We start from the raw sequence: 10,687 nt of genomic DNA, 5'->3' as shown, positions 1-10,687 counted from the left end.
TTCCTCCGTGTATCCCATTTATCATGTCCCTCTCCCTCACAACTTGTTTTAAAAACTTCTTTAACTCACTTCTTTAAAAACCTCCTTTAGAACCTAAATTATTCGTCTGCCATTTCTCAGTTTAAAAAGAGACAAAAACTGGCCAACCTTCAACATATGAGTCCTCCCCTCCTCCCAAAAAACGATGAGCAACATCCTTTAACCTTTGAGGTATCTGAATTTTGGTCCTATCTCCCACAGAATATTTTTAAACAAAACATCAGCAATTCTGTTTACCAGTTTATCTCAGTCTAACGTAAACTCACAGTTCTATCCAGAAAGATAAAGAACATGGTAACTGTATATTCATATCAAAAAGATCCACCACTAAGTCTACAAAAAAACATGAACTACCACCATCACCCACACAGAAAGACCTTATATTGGAGAAATTAGGCATTTGGGGAAGCCGAGGATTTCAAACATCTGAAGATTGTAAGTTCAAGGCCAGGCCAAGCCGGGCCAGCTGAAACTACAAAGATAGATCCCATCCTACAGAACCTAAACTGAGAGAAAAAGCTGAACTTGGTGGTGCAAGTCTTTAATCCCAATACATGGGAGACTGAGACAGAAAGATCTGTGGTCAGAATCCATCCCCAATGACTTATGAATCTCTTACAATTATCTCCTCTTCTTCTTTTCATTCATCTTCCTATGCCATTCTACTGTCTGCAATGTTCATACAGTCTATACCAAAGGAACACACCATAGAGAAGACAATGAGGAGGGAGGAATCCTCAGTGTGTTTCTAAGGGATCCTGAATATCACACAGGACAATCGCCAAGGCATCTCACCAATGGCTCCCTGTTCCCTGACCCACAGTCCTGCAGCTGGTTCTCTGATCCTATCCCCAGGCCCCAAGCTTTTCTCTTCCAAGGGTTCCGAATTCTCTATGGCCCTGACCTGTTCGATCCTCTTCCATGAATACGGTCCTCCACCTTCCATTCACCCTCAGATTCCACAGAAAATGGCGATCAGGAGGCTTTTCCTCACATAGTGGCCTCCTGGGCCTGAGATTCCCCACCCTGTCACACCTTGATTAACTGTCCAACAACCCTGATCAGGGCAGACTATCACTTACAGCTCATCTAAGAGGAGAACACCTTCCAAACCGCACCCTTCTGTGCTTAGCTCCTCAATGGCAAAAAAAAAAAAAAAAAAAAAAAAAAACCGTTGTCAGGGGCCACACCCAGACAGAAGCCTCAGAGGATCCTTTGTGATGCCAGCTGGAGCAAATAGGTCTCACCAAAGGACTGTGCTGATTGGCTGAATACACCCTGCGCATGCGTTCACGGAATACCAAGTACTTTGAAGGGAGATTTTAGAAGGTGGGAGTAATCTACTGGCTTTAAGACAAATGATTTCCAGTTTGTTGGTTGACAAGTGCTTACAAACTTGAAAATCCAGAACAAATATGTAACATATGAAATACAGCAAATGGCTCTACTTAATTTCAGCTGTAGAGGCTCTTGTAAGCATTTTTGGTTTTTTATTTATTTATGTGCATAAACATTTAATAATGTGGACTTCTGCATGTACACACGCACACCAGAAGAGTCTATGCTGCCCTAAGAGTTCAGAAGGGAGCATGCAGATTTCCTACAACCCCTGGTACTCTCCTTTCTCTACTTTCCTAGTCCTCAGCTTGATAGAAGAGTGTGCTAGGCAGTGCAGGCCCTCTCTCTCACACTTATGTGCTTGGCCACTCAGGCCCACTCTCTCACTTAGGCATTAGGCTGGGCAGGTCCTCTCTCTCTCTCTCTCTCTCTCTCTCTCTCTCTCTCTCTCTCTCTCTCTCTCTCTCTCTCTCTCTCTCTCTCTCTCTTAGGTGCTAGGCTTCACATGTCCTCTCTCTCTCTTATGTGCTAGACTGCCCAGGGCCCTTCTCTCTCTTATGTGCTAGGCTTCCCAGGACCTCCCTCTCACTTAGATGTTAGTCCTTGCAGGCCCTCTTTTTCACTTATGTGCTAGGCTGGGCAGGGCCTCTCTCTCACTTATATGCTGGGCTGCCCAGGTCCCCTCTCTCACTTATGTGCTAGGCTGAGCAGCCCCTCTCTCTCACTTATGCCTCTGTTGCCTACAGACGCTGCAAGAGAGCACTGTTTCTCTGAAACTGTGATTGTGCATATGTTATGAGCCACAATGTGGGTGCTTTGTGCCTGGTCCTCTGCATAGAATAGGTGCTTTTATTATTATTATTATTATTATTATTATTATTATTATTATTATTATTATTATTAAATTTCAAGACAGGGTTTTTCAGTGTAGCACTGTCTGTCCTGGAACTTACACCAGGCTGATTTTGAACTCAAAAATCCTTGTCCTCTGCCTCCCAAGTGCTGTGATTGAAGGCATGAACCACCACTGCCTAACCAAAAGTTGCCCTTAACAGCTAGTTTTTCCATTTTTTCAACTAGTCTAGTGTGTATTTCATGTACCCAAGAGCATTCCGCCCATTAACTTGCAGTGTTTTCCTACTTGTGCATTAGATTTCCAAGGCTGGTTTGGTGGAAAGAAATGAAAGGAAGTAGTTAGACACTTTAATAATAATAATAATAATAATAATAATAATAATAATAATAGAAACATTTTAATGTGTTTAAGTCTATCATTTTTAAAATGTATGAGTCCTCTTTTTATGGGTTCACCTTCATGAAAGAAGGGGTCATCAGATCACTTTATATATGGTAGTAAGCCACCATGTTGTTGCTGGGAATTGAACTCAGGAACTGTAAAATAATAGCCGGTTCTCATAACTGCTGAGCAATCCCACCAGTTCTAGAAATATATTTTGATTTAATTTTTATTGCATTATGATAAGAAAATATACATAATTTCAATTTATCTGAATTTGTTAACATCTAAAAACATATTTTGAGTAAACAGACTTACATCACATTCTTCTTTTTATTTTGTACCCCAACTCCTCCAGCTGATGCCCACTCAAAACCTATCAACCTTCCATTTTTTATCATGTTCCTTAATATTTATAAAATATTGTAACAATAAAAATGAATATTAAAAATGTTGTTTGATAGAAACAACAATCAATTTATATATTTGTCTGCAGCAATACTGAAAATTCTTTTTTCTCATAAATTTTAAATAACTGCAAATATATTAACTCTATGATATATTAAAATAATATATCACTATTAGTTTTTTTGGTGAACATAAATAGTCTTTTGGTTTGTTTGTTGTTTGTTTGTTTGTTTGTTTGTTGTGTTTTTAGGAGATCTTAAAATTCTTGACTTACAGATTATGCTAACAGGACCCTGAAGTTGTCTTGTGTGAGGATAGTCCAGTGACTGGCAAATACAGAAGTGGATGCTCACAATCATCTATTGGATGGAACACAGGACTCCCAATGGAGGAGCTAGAGAAAGTACCCAAGGAACTGAGATGGTTTGAAACCCTAAATAAGAACAACAATATTAACTAACCAGTACCTCCAGAGCTCATGTCTCTAGTTGAATGTGTAGCAGGAGATGGTCTGGTAGGCCATCTGTGGGGAGAGAGGCCTATGGTTTTGTGAAGGTTATATGCCTCAGCTCAGGGTACTGCTAGGGAATGTAGGTGGGAGTAGGTATGTTGGGGATCAAGGAGAGGTAAGGGGGGAGGCGGGAGGGGACTTTTGGAATGTAAACGAAGAAAGTATATAATAATTGTAAAATTAAAAAAAAAATCTTGGCTTACTGTGATACAAAAAAAAAAAAAGAAAAGAAAAAAAGAAGAACAATTTATGGACACTGGATTTCATTGTAATAAGGCTGTACTTGAATGTCCCTCACATCACCAAAGTATTTTACCTCCATAGTACTAAGGGTAGAGTTGATATATCTGCTGTGGCAAGGAATGAACTGTAGGCATGATTTTTGGATACTAATTTCCTGCTATGTTCAAAGCTATTTGATTTGAGTGATTGTTGTCATTCTCAGGCCACATGTAACAGGGTACATTCACTTATGGAATGGGTGTTTATTAAGATGGTCTATCCATGAAGTCATTGATCAACTGTTTCAATGAAGAATTGTTCTGCTTGGAGAGTGTCACAGAAGTTAGTTGATGATAGAATTCAGTTTTATTGGATGTGATGTTTTTCCAAAAGCATTCACCTTAGAATAATAGTAACTTATAAAGTCCTCTTCAGAATTTATACAATAATAATAAATATCAAGCAAAGCCTTTAGTCTCACTCTTTGCTGTTCTCTTATAAGCCACCTCCCAAATTAATTGTCTACATTTATTTTGGTTTATAAAGAGTTTTGAAAAATTTAAGCTGTTCTGAAAACCATAGTATAGTGTAAAATTATCAAATAAACAATCCTACTAATACAGAGGCTGAGATAGGGGAACCATGTTTTCAAGACCATTATGTGGCACACAGCAATACAGTGTTATGTATAAACAAGAAGAAAGACTATATGGATTATACAATATTGGACTTATTAATCCTATTTACCAAATTAGGAACAACATAATGAAAAACGGACAATTTCTAATTCCTCATATTTTTGAATTTCATTCAATTAGGTTATGATGGTAATATTAATTTTCATATTAATAGATATTAAGGTAAAGTGATTGTTACTTTCTATTAGTTTTATTCTTAGAGGTGGAAGCATGTTTTTGTGGATTTGTTGTAAGATTACTTTCTTGTTTCTTCTATGGTGTAGTTTCACTCCTTGTGTTGTTGTATTCCACCTATTATTCTTTGTAGGGCTGGATTTAAGGAAAGATTATGTGTAAAATTGGCTTTGTCGTTGTATATATTGTTTTCTCCGTCTATGGTGATTGAGAGTTTTGTTAGGTATAGGAGCCTAGGCTGGCATTCATGTTCTCTAGAGGTGGAATAGATGCTGGGATTAATATCTTTTTTATGAAAATACATCCATGAGTTGAGAGAGGAGGACTTCCACTGGCCTTTGTACCCTAGTGCCATGTTCTAGGTGCTGCTAGTGAATGGGGAAATAAGTGACACCCCAGTGACAACAGAAACCACCTCTTTCAGAATCCAACCTAAGAATGTCAGGCAGAGTTTATTTTGGCTGACTCATGGTAAACAGATCTTATATAGAGAGGGTGGGACTCATGTATCACTTCAGAAAATGCTTTTAAGTTTAGTCTTATATATTTTACAGAGAAGGAAAAGAGAGAAATAACTTCATGAAGGATAACACCCAAGAAAGCAAATGATCAAGGCATCTTTATAGCAACACACAAATCTGCCCAACAGTAGTGTTTACTAGTGGTTTGTTGGTGTTAAAAAGCCATGGAGGCTACTGGACCATAGAGGGGCTGGAGAAAGTCAGATTGCTTTTTGTTATTGTTTTATTTTATTTTAACATTTCCCTTTTGAATTCAGGCAGTCTCATTTTAGATTTTTCCTGCTGCTAAGACCACTAGTGTTCTCTGGTACATTCAACCTTACTGATCTCCAGGCGACTAGACTTGTCAGGATCAGAGTGGAAACTGGATATTTTACAACCAATTATCTGGTCCACTTGCCTACCTCTGGTTATCCCAGTTTCTCCACCTAAATTCGTTACTGATAATTTCCTCAGTATGCAGCCTGCCATGATTCACAGACAGGTACAACAACTGCTTCTGACTCAGTATTAAATTCAAGTCCTTTCTCTTCTTCAGAAATGTTAATATTTGACGATATACAAATTTATTATCTGAGGTAGAATGGGCTATGCTAACCCATGGAAGAAGACACTCTACAGTGTTGTAATGCTGGCCATCTACAAGCTAACCACCTGACTAGTTTAACTGGTTAACTATAACTCCTTTCCTTTGTGTATACATTGTGTAACCTGGACTGTAACAGTGAAAAATATACTCTGGAAGATATTGCCTTTTGGATTATAATTGATTTAGATTGCTTCTTCACTGTTGAATCAGGAACTGCTACAGAAAAATAAAATATTTTCTATGTTATTTTTTGTTTTGGGGTTGTTTGTTTTCTTTGTTTTTTTAACATACAATTTCTCTGCATAACCCTGGCTGTCCTCAAGATCAATCTGTACAGCAGGTTTACCACAAACTCACCTGCCTTTGTGTCCCAAGTTCTGGGTTTAAAACACACACCACCACCATCCAGCTCAGCGTGAAAGTTCTTAATTTTAGTGAGGATCAATTATTTCTCTTAGAATGAATATTTCTTCCATGAAATCTAGCACTCTTAACTCTCTTAATCATACATATACTCCAATTTTCCTAATTTTTTTTTGTTCTTACCTGCCCTTGTAAATTATTTTACATACAGTATGAAGTTGAGATTGAGTGTGAGGCTGACTCTTTTACCTATTATGTGTCACTGCTCTCGGGTGAAACAAAACATACAGCACAAATTATATATATGCATAATTTTATAAAACTATGGTGTATATATTATATATAATTTATTTTATATGTAATATATTTTATCATTTATAATATTTTGTTATATAATATACTGTAAATGTAGTTTAAATATACTTTAAAGTGAATTACAGGGTGTGATCCAACAATAGCTGTCTACCAATTGATATTCTAAGAACCTCATAGTTATTCAGTCAATGAGGTGGATTGTCTCAGGTAGTCTCCAGTGTATTATGGAATACTGAAAATGGCCTGTATTGACAGTGAAGAAATGGGCTTCCCAATGAGGGCAAACAGGCAAAGAAAACAAACTTTCTTCTTCCATGTCTTTCATATAGGTTGCAGAACATTTATATAAGTGTGTGCCAGGTTTAAAGTGACTTTTCCCACTTGAAAGATTCAGATTCAAAATGGATCTTACCATCTCAAATTACTAAGAAAAAATCCATTAATGTCTTGCCCAGTCATTTGGATTTTAGTTAATTTTTGATGCAGTAAAGTTCAAACCCAAGAACACTCATCACATTGTCCAATTTGCTCCCCATCATTTATTGACATTTATAGCCTTCCTTCATTGAATTGCTTGTGTGTTTTGTTAAAAGTTACTTGGCAATTTGTATACATATGTCCAGACTGAGCTGATTGACTTTTTGTTGTTATTATTTAACTCTTAAACAATTATAGATAAGCCCTCATATCTATTATACAATATTTTTCTATTTTATTCATTCTTGTTATTCTTTGCATTGTGAAGAAAGAGATGGCTCAATTCTTAAACAGTACATGATAAACTTCCCGTTCTGTTTATAGCACCAAATATAGTTTAACAAAAAAACTGTCTAATGTCAGGCAGTGTGGGAACAGGTCTTCAATCCCAGCATTTGGGGGGTGGGGGTATAGGCAGGCGAATTTCTGAGTTTGAGGCCACCTTGGTCTACAGAGTGAGTTTTTGGAAAGCCAGGGGTAAACAAACAAACTTTGTCTAGAAAACAAAACAAAACAAAACAAAACAAAAGAACAAAAAAAAACAAGAATAAAAACCTACTTGTGTCTCTAAGTCTTCTGGTCTCTTTGGATTCTGAATACATATCACACACACACACACACACACACATGCACCCTCACACACAGAAAAACACCGTTCAGATTTTAAAATACATTATCTGACTCACTAAGAAATAAAACTACATCTGTGTTCCTGTTGCCAGAAAACCTTTAATCATAATACAAATTTAGTTGAACATGAATGATTTTATACAGGAGAGAATCCTGTTTAACTGTATTGAATGTGGGAGACCATTCCTTCAAAAATGTCACCTCATTAAGCACCAGCTGACCCACATTGCTGACCATCCCTATACATGTAACCTGTGTGAGAAAATGTTTAACAGATGATCAAGGCTTCTCAGACACCAGAATGTACTTAGTCAGAAAACTCAGACAGAATGGCCAAGCTAAGGAAAATTAGCATATTGCAGGGACAGAATGTAAAGAAGGTTTAAAATCTAGAAAATTTGGGAGAGTTATGTTTCATATCATAAAAAAAGATACAATAGAATTCTACGTTGTTTCCCACTGTCTTTCATTATCTGTGTTATCCACACATTTTTTTTTGTATTAGTAATAAAAGAAATGAGTATTTGTTTGACATTTGTATCCATACCTATGTTTTTGTTAGACATCTGTGTCCATAGCAATGTTTTCTTAGACACTATCCTCTGGTTTCAGGTACCATGGACTATGATTTAATTCTTCACTTTTCTCAGAAGAGATGTAAAATGCTATTATGGCCCTTGAAGTCAGAAAGAATTAATATTCATGGCATAGTTTCAGTGGCTATAATGTTGACCGTCATAGAATACCAAAACAAAGATTCAGGTAAATTTATGAACAAGATGATAAGACTGTGTCTTCCTTCAGTGTAAGCATGGTAGTTGTCACCTCAGTTTCTCCCTTGACATTGTCTATTTTCAAGGAAGCTTGGGGAACACAAGAAGACCTGAAAGCCAGCACAAACCTAAGAAAGTTGTAAGCATTTGAAGTCCACTTACAGATCTCACTGTCCATACTAGTTATCCATCTCTGTGGAAGTAAAAGAGAGCAGTAAAGTGACTTTGATTATTTTGGCTTTTATTACACACACTGGAATTTTTAAATGATTGCATACCACTCCTGTGCCTAAAGGGATGTACAATTTGTGATTTCTTAATTTTAAATGAGTATAGCAGTTTTCTCTATAGAAAAGTTTGAGCATTAATTTATTGATAAGGTCAGTGCATGGGAGCTTCTGTACCCTCTCCAACATGGTATGCATCTGATACTCGAGGGTCTCATCCACTAGTAGTCTGGCAGAGAAACACATGTGGCTTATACATTTGGTCCCAATTAGAAGCAGGGTAGATTGAATCCCAGGTTTATGTTGAAATAGCAACTGCTTGGTCAGGAGGATACTTCTTAAGATGGCCGTGTAGTCAGAGAAGTGAATCCTGGCTTGTGAGTTCATGAAAGACAAATTATATTTTGCTAGCTACTTTAAGCAACATAGTAGGTTCACACACCAAGACACACAGACACAGACACAAACACCAATACGAATTCACTGTAGATCTCAGATAATAAAATTCTCCTTAATAATAATTGTTGAGATGAGTTTTCTCTAACACCAGAAAATAATCTGTCCTGGAGCTGATTTTTTAAATTAGTTAATCAATCAACATCCCAAACCTAGTATTCCTTCTCTTCTCTGCTCCCTGACTTCTCCTCCACTCCTGCTACCCCAATCCACTCTTCCTCAATTTTTCTTCAGAAATGAGATCTTCCATGATAACTTCTAGTTTTGGCTATTGTAGTTGCACATCCACTCATATTAATGATAGACAAGGCCTGGCAGAATTTCATTCCATTGGCTATGGAAATAGAGCTAAGTGGAAGACAGGCTATGTGAACAAATCTTAACAAAAATTTACTCTCATTAACCATAAAGTCTTTTTTATTTCTCTTTTTATTAATTAGGTATTTTCCTCGTTTACATTTCCAATGCTATCCCAAATGTTGCCCATACCATCCCCCCACTCCCCTACCCACCCACTCCCCCTTTTTGGCCCTGGCGTCCCCCTGTACTGGAGCATATAAAGTTTGCAAGTCCAAAGGGCCTCTCTTTCCTGTGATGGCTCACTAGGCCATCTTTTGATACATATGCAGCTAGAGACAAGAGCTCTGGGGTACTGATTAGTTCATATTGTTGTTCCACCTATAGGGTTGCAGTTCCCTTTAGCCCCTTGGGTACTTTCTCTAGCTCCTGCATTGGGGGCCGTTTGACCCATTCCAATAGGTAACTGTGAGCATCCACTTCTGTGTTTGCTAGGCCTCGGCATAGTCTCACAAGAGACAGCTATATCTGGATCCTTTCAGCAAAATCTTGCTAGTGTATGCAATGGTGTCAGCGTTTGGAAGCTAATTATGGGATGTATCCCTGGATATGGCAATCACTAGATGCTCCATCTTTTCGTCACAGCTCCAAATTTTGTCTCTGTAACTCCTTCCATGGGTGTTTTGTTAACTATATTACAAGTACAGCTTTACATTTTTCTCTTTAATATTTTTACATTTTCTACATCTTCCAAGCCTGGTGGACAAAGTGCTCTTTTAGTCAAATTGTATTAATTCATACCAATATTGTCCAGGGAAGTTTCTTGGTAAGCCCTTTAGAGCATCAGTTTCTTGCTTTCAGCTGTTCCTTCATCATGAGGAATAAAGTATAAACACAGTACATAGCCACAGTTTCTGTCATCGATGAGGACTTGGTCTGTGAAAGATACTATGCAGATTCTTAGCCTCTGAACTTGGCAATGGTTTACAGATGCTGATGTGAGCAAAATGAGGAACTAAAGGACAACTTTGTTAGGTCTCAGGTCTTCTTGTGCACACTGTTAACAGATAATAATATGGGGAATGAGATCTAGTTTTTTAGTGCAGAGTCATTTGCCCCTGGTCAATATTAAAAGTTTTAAACATTTCTTGAATATCATTTACTGAAATTGAATAAATTTTAAATTTAAATTATGTAATTATAACAAAAAGAAAAACAACAGCAATTAATAAATAATAATGATAATAATAATAATAATAATAATAATAATAATAATAATAAACAATAATACAGTGAGACTGATGAGCCTTCAGTGACAGGACTTGAGTGTCTATGATAGAATTTGAGTCAGGCATTGTGTACTCACACATTAATTATGAGGATCTTGCTTAATTTTGTGTACATAGAACTGG

The sequence above is a fragment of the Mus musculus genome, chromosome Y (genome assembly GCF_000001635.26).
Source record: "Mus musculus strain C57BL/6J chromosome Y, GRCm38.p6 C57BL/6J".
Classification (NCBI taxonomy): domain Eukaryota; kingdom Metazoa; phylum Chordata; class Mammalia; order Rodentia; family Muridae; genus Mus; species Mus musculus.
This window is presented reverse-complemented; position numbering follows the sequence as displayed.